The sequence below is a fragment of the Bufo gargarizans genome, chromosome 1, assembly GCF_014858855.1.
Source record: "Bufo gargarizans isolate SCDJY-AF-19 chromosome 1, ASM1485885v1, whole genome shotgun sequence".
NCBI classification, from domain to species: domain Eukaryota; kingdom Metazoa; phylum Chordata; class Amphibia; order Anura; family Bufonidae; genus Bufo; species Bufo gargarizans.
The window spans coordinates 396,986,330-396,993,347 of record NC_058080.1 but is presented as its reverse complement, the minus strand read 5'-3'; positions in this window follow the sequence as shown (position 1 = coordinate 396,993,347).

Genomic DNA, 7,018 nt, shown 5'->3' with positions numbered 1-7,018 from the left:
TGTCCTTATTTAACCCTTAGGATACCGGAGGTTTTCTCGATTTTGCATTTTCATTTTTCTTCCCTATTTTCCTTGAGCCATAACTTTTTTATATTTCCGGTTACATAGCTGTATGAGGGCTTATTTTTTGCGGGACAAGTTGTACTTTCTAATGCCTCCATTAATTATGGCATAAAATGTAGTGGGAAGTAGTAAAAATTAATCCCAAATGGGGTGGGATTGGAAAAAAACCGCAATTCCTCCACCGTTTTAAGGGTTTTGTTCCCACTGCGTTTCGTTTACTGCAAAACTGATCCATGCCCTCCATTCTCTGGGTCAGTGCGATTACAAAAATACCCCATATGTATAGGTTCTTTATGTCTAAATAGTGTAAAAATAAATGTAAACAGTTTTTTTTACATCACCATATTTGTAGTGTGCGTGATTTTTTTAAATCACATTTTATTACATTTTGAAGCAATGAAAAAAATGGCCATTTTGAACCTTTTTTCGCTACCATTCGCCATATTGAAATTTTGTAAAATATTTTAATAGTATCCGCGTTTTTGGTTGCGGTGATACCCATGATGTTTATATTTATTGTTATTTAGGTATTTATTTTTTAATTATATAAAAAGGGGGGTGATTTAAGCTTTTAGATATACAGCACAGACCATAGATCATGACTATGAAAATTGTAGATTCACACTGAAGGCATCAAAACTATGAATTAACACATGTGGAATTATATACATAACAAAAAAGTGTGAAACAACTGAAAATATGTCATATTCTAGGTTCTTCAAAGTAGCCACCTTTTGCTTTGATTACTGCTTTGCACACTCTTGGCATTCTCTTGATGAGCTTCAAGAGGTAGTCACCTGAAATGGTTTTCACTTCACAGGTGTGCCCTGTCAGGTTTAATAAGTGGGATTTCTTGCCTTATAAATGGGGTTGGGACCATCAGTTGCGTTGTGGAGAAGTCAGGTGGATACACAGCTGACAGTCCTACTGAATAGACTGTTAGAATTTGTATTATGGCAAGAAAAAAGCAGCTAAGTAAAGAAAAACAAGTGGCCATCATTACTTTAAGAAATGAAGGTCAGTCAGTCCGAAAAATTGGGAAAACTTTGAAAGTGTCCCCAAGTGCAGTCAGAAAAACCATCAAGCGCTACAAAGAAACTGGCTCACATGCGGACCGCCCCAGAAAAGGAAGACCAAGAGTCACCTCTGCTGCGGAGGATACGTTCATCCGAGTCACCAGCCTCAGAAATCGCAGGTTAACAGTAGCTCAGATTAGAGACCAGGTCAATGCCACACAGAGTTCTAGCAGCAGACACATCTCTAGAACAACTGTTAAGAGGAGACTGTGTGAATCAGGTCTTCATGGTAGAATATCTGCTAGGAAACCACTGCTAAGGACAGGCAACAATGAGGAAGAGACTTTTTTGGGCTAAAGAACACAAGCGATGGACATTAGACCAGTGGAAATCTGTGCTTTGGTCTGATAAGTAGGGATGAACGAACCCGAACTGTATAGTTCGGGTTCGTACCGAATTTTGGGGTGTCCGTGACACGGACCCGAACCCGAACATTTTTGTAAAAGTCTGGGTTCGGGTTCGGTGTTCGTCGCTTTCTTGGCGCTTTTTGAAAGGCTGCAAAGCAGCCAATCAACAAGCGTCATACTGCTTGCCCCAAGAGGCCATCACAGACATGCCTACTATTGGCATGGCTGTGATTGGCCAGTGCAGCATGTGACCCAGCCTCTATTTAAGCTGGAGTCACGTAGCGCCACACGTCACTCTGCTCTGAACAGTGTAGGGAGAGGTTGCAGCTGCGACTGTTAGGGCGAGATTAGGCAGTGATTAACTCCTCCAAAACACTTAAGTCAGTGATCGAGCTACAGCTGTGGATCATTGAACGGCTGCTATTCAATTGCTCACTGTTTTTAGGCTGCCTGGAGCGTTTTTCAGTCACTTTTTTCTGGGGTGATAGGCGGCCATTTTGTGTCTTGTGGTGCGCCAGCACAAGCTGCCACCAAGTACATTTAACCATCAATAGTGTGGTTATTTTTTGGCTATATCCTACATCAGGGGCAAGCTGTCACCAAGTGCATTTAACCATCAATAGTTTGGTTATTTTTTGGCTATATCCTACATCAGGGGCAAGCTGTCACCAAGTGCATTTAACCATCAATAGTGTGGTTATTTTTTGGCTATATCCTACATCAGGGGCAAGCTGTCACCAAGTGCATTTAACCATCAATAGTGTGGTTATTTTTTGGCTATATCCTACATCAGGGGCAAGCTGTCACCAAGTGCATTTAACCATCAATAGTGTGGTTATTTTTTGGCTATATCCCACATCAGTGGCTTGGCTGTGCTTGCTATTTTATTGAGGGGTGAAATGCTATTGCCAAAATAGCAGTACCCTAAATCTGGTGTTTCAGCTATGGCCAGCCAATTGTAATACTGTCTGCTGTCTGGCAAAGGATATATTTGAGCAATTTCCTAAATTAGCGATTTCTGCTGTATCAGGGCTACTTTAAATCTATTCATTAAAAGGGTATATTAGATTCAAGGTGCTGATAGGGTCATTCTCAATAACTTCACACACACGCTACTGTGCAATTCCAAGTCTAATTCTGTCTGTAAACATATACCTGTCACCCAGCGCCTAAATAATAGGCCTCAAATTTATATTCAGCTAAATCTGTGGTTATTGCTGTAGCTGGTCAAGTTATTTTGTGTCCGTCAGAGCACATTTTTTGTTCTGGGTTGAAATACAATTCCCAACTTAGCAATTTCCTAAATTAGTGGTTTCTGCTGTATCAGACCTACTTTAAATCTATCCCTAAAAGGGTATATTAGATTCAAGGTGCAGATAGGGTCATTCTCAATAACTTCATACACACGCTACTGTGCATTTCCAAGTCTAATTCTGTCTGTAAACGTATACCTGTCACCCAGCGCCAAAATAATAGGCCTCAAATTTATATTCAGCTAAATCTGTGGTTATTGCTGAGGCTGGTCAAGTTATTTTGCGTCCGTCAAAGCACAGTTTTTGTTCTGGGTTGAAATACAATTCCCAACTTAGCAATTCTCTAAATTAGTGGTTTCTGCTGTATCAGGCCTACTTTAAATCTATCCCTAAAAGGGTATATTAGATTCAAGATGCAGATAGGGTCATTCTCAATAACTTCACACACACGCTACTGTGCAATTTCAAGTCTAATTCTGTCTGTAAACGTATACCTGTCACCCAGCGCCTAAATAATAGGCCTCAAATTTATATTCATCTAAATCTGTGGTTATTGCTGTGGCTGGTTCAGTTATTTAGTGTCCGTCAAAGCACAGTTTTTGTTCTGGGTTGAAATACAATTCCCAACTTAGCAATTTCCTAAATTAGTGGTTTCTGCTGTATCAGACCTACTTTAAATCTATCCATAAAAGGGTATATTAGATTCAAGGTGCTGATAGGGTCATCCACAATAACTTCACACGCCACCGCGCATTTCCAAGTCTAATTCTGTCCGTAAACGTATACCTGTCATCCAGCGCCTAAATACTAGGCATGAAATTTATATTCATATATCACAAAAACATTGCACCAAACGGATATACCACTGACTATACTGGCTAGTCATACAAGTAGATATTAAAAGCTGAGACTTTTGCAAATATATTCCTGTCAGGAAGATATCGGAGCCCATCATGCACCACGTCACGTTCCTCAGCATGTCAAGGGGTCCTACCACTAAGCTACCTATTGTGTGAACAAGGTCTGAAGGTGATGTAATCCAGCTCACAGCCAAGCTTCCACACAACCGCATAGCAGGACAACTAATGCAATGTGAACAAAGCAAGACTGTAAGCCACATCCATATCAGACCATGTGATGGAGGTTACCAGGTGCAGAAGTGCTTAAGTGCCAAGTAAAGGCACATACACTGCATATCAAACAAAAACACATCCTCCATTGTATGCATTTTTTGCTGGGGATAGTCGTCTGCTGAGGTCCACATGCGGTGGGACTGCTCCCCCAATGTAAAACACGCTGCAGTGTTCGGGGTTTGAGCAGTTCCTCCATATTTGCCACAATATTTTTGTGTTTTTTTGTTTGATATGCAGTGTATGTGCCTTTACTTGGCACTTAAGCACTTCTGCACCTGGTAACCTCCATCACATGGTCTGATATGGGTGTGGCTTACAGTCTTGCTTTGTTCACATTGCATTAGTTGCCCTGCTGTGCGGTTGTGTGGAAGCTTGGCTGTGAGCTGGATTACATCACCTTCCGACCTTGTTCACACCATAGGTAGCTTAGTGGTAGGACCCCTTGCCATGCTGAGGACCGTGACGTGGTGCATGATGGGCTCCGATATCTTCCTGACAGGAATATATTGGCAAAAGTCTCAGCTTTTAATATCTACTTGTATGACTAGCCAGTATAGTCAGTGGTATATCCGTTTGGTGCAATGTTTTTGTGATATATGATTGTATTTTCATCCGCACAATGTCTTGTTGTGTATAGGATGCCTTAGTGGTGCATGTGGACCGCGCCGACATCCTCCATTGTATGCATTTTTTGCTGGGGATAGTCGTCTGCTGCGGTCCACATGCGGTAGGACTGCTCCCCCAATGTAAAACACGCTACAGTGTTCGGGGTTTGAGCAGTTCCTCCATATTTGCCACGATATTTTTGTTTTTTTCTCAAATTTATATTCAGCTAAATCTGTTGTTACTGCTGTGCCTTTATTAGTGTAATATGGTACCTAAAGAGATAGCCAGATAGTGTTAGGTGTCTGTAAAAAAAGGCCTGAATTTGAATTCAATACTTTGGGCCAAATAATATATTTCTTATTGTGGTGAACGGTAACAATGAGGAAAACATCTAGTAAGGGACGCGGACGTGGACATGGTCGTAGGGGTGTTAGTGGACCCTCTGGTGCTGGGAGAAGACGTGGCTGTTCTGCCACAGCCACACGTCCTAGTGTACCAACTACCTCAGGTCCCAGCAGCCGCCATAATTTACAGCGATATTTGGTGGGGCCCAATGCTGTTCTAAGGATGGTAAGGCCTGAGCAGGTACAAGCATTAGTCAATTGGGTGGCCGACAGAGGATCCAGCATGTTCACATTATCTCCCACCCAGTCTTCTGCAGAAAGTGCACAGATGGCACTTGAAAACCAAGCCCATCAGTCTGTCACATCACCCCCATGCATACCAGGGAAACTGTCTGAGCCTCAAGTTATGCAGCAGTCTCTTATGCTGTTTGAAGTCTCCGCTGGCAGGGTTTCCCAAGGGCATCCACCTAGCCCTTCCCCAGCGGTGGAAGACATAGAATGCACTGACGCACAACCACTTATGTTTCCTGATGATGAGGACATGGGAATACCACCTCAGCACGTCTCTGAGGATGACGAAACACAGGTGCCAACTGCTGTGTCTTTCTGCAGTGTGCAGACTGAACAGGAGGTCAGGGATCAAGACTGGGTGGAAGACGATGCAGGGGACAAAGAGGTCCTAGACCCCACATGGAATGAAGGTCGTGCCACTGACTTTCACAGTTCGGAGGAAGAGGTAGTGGTGAGACCAAGCCAACAGCGTAGCAAAAGAGGGAGCAGTGGGCAAAAGCAGAACACCCGCCGCCAAGAGACTCCGCCTGCTACTGACCGCCGCCATCTGGGACCGAGCACCCCAAAGGCAGCTTCAAGGAGTTCCCTGGCATGGCACTTCTTCAAACAATGTGCTGACGACAAGACCCGAGTGGTTTGCACGCTGTGCCATCAGAGCCGGAAGCGAGGCATTAACGTTCTGAACCTTAGCACAACCTGCATGACCAGGCACCTGCTGCAAAGCATGAACTGCAGTGGAGTAAACACCTTAAAAACAAGGAAGTCACTTAGGCTCCCCCTGCTACCTTTTCTGCTGCTGCCGCCTCCGCCTCTTCTGCTGCTGCCGCCTCGGCCTCTTCTGCTGCTGCCGCCTCCGCCTCTTCCTCCGCCTCTGGAGGAACGTTGGCACCTGCCGCCCAGCAAACAGAGGATGTACCACCAACACCATCACCTCCGTCACCAAGCATCTCAAACATGTCACACGCCAGCGTTCAGCTCTCCATCTCACAAACATTTGAGAGAAAGCGTAAATTCCCACCTAGCCACCCTCAATCCCTGGCCCTGAATGCCAGCATTTCTAAACTACTGGCCTATGAAATGCTGTCATTTAGGCTGGTGGACACAGACAGCTTCAAACAGCTCATGTCGCTTGCTGTCCCACAGTATGTTGTTCCCAGCCGGCACTACTTCTCCAAGAGAGCCGTGCCTTCCCTGCACAACCAAGTATCTGATAAAATCAAGTGTGCACTGCGCAACGCCATCTGTGGCAAGGTCCACCTAACCACAGATACGTGGACCAGTAAGCACAGCCAGGGACGCTATATCTCCCTAACTGCACACTGGGTAAATGTAGTGGCGGCTGGGCCCCAGGCGGAGAGCTGTTTGGCGCACGTCCTTCCGCCGCCAAGGATCGCAAGGCAACATTCTTTGCCTCCTGTTTCCTCCTCCTCCTACTCGGCTTCCTCCTCCTCTTCTTCCACCTGCTCATCCAGTCAGCCACACACCTTCACCACCAACTTCAGCACAGCCCGGGGTAAACGTCAGCAGGGCATTCTAAAACTCATATGTTTGGGGGACAGGCCCCACACCGCACAGGAGTTGTGGCGGGGTATAGAACAACAGACCGACGAGTGGTTGCTGCCGGTGAGCCTCAAGCCCGGCCTGGTGGTGTGCGATAATGGGCGAAATCTCGTTGCAGCTCTGGCACTAGCCGATTTGACGCACATCCCTTGCCTGGCGCATGTGCTGAATTTGGTGGTGCAGAAGTTCATTCACAACTACCCCGACATGTCAGAGCTGCTGCATAAAGTGCGGGCCGTCTGTTCGCGCTTCCGGCGTTCACATCCTGCCACTGCTCGCCTGTCTGCGCTACAACGTAACTTCGGCCTTCCCGCTCACCGACGTGCGACGTGCCCACCAGGTGGA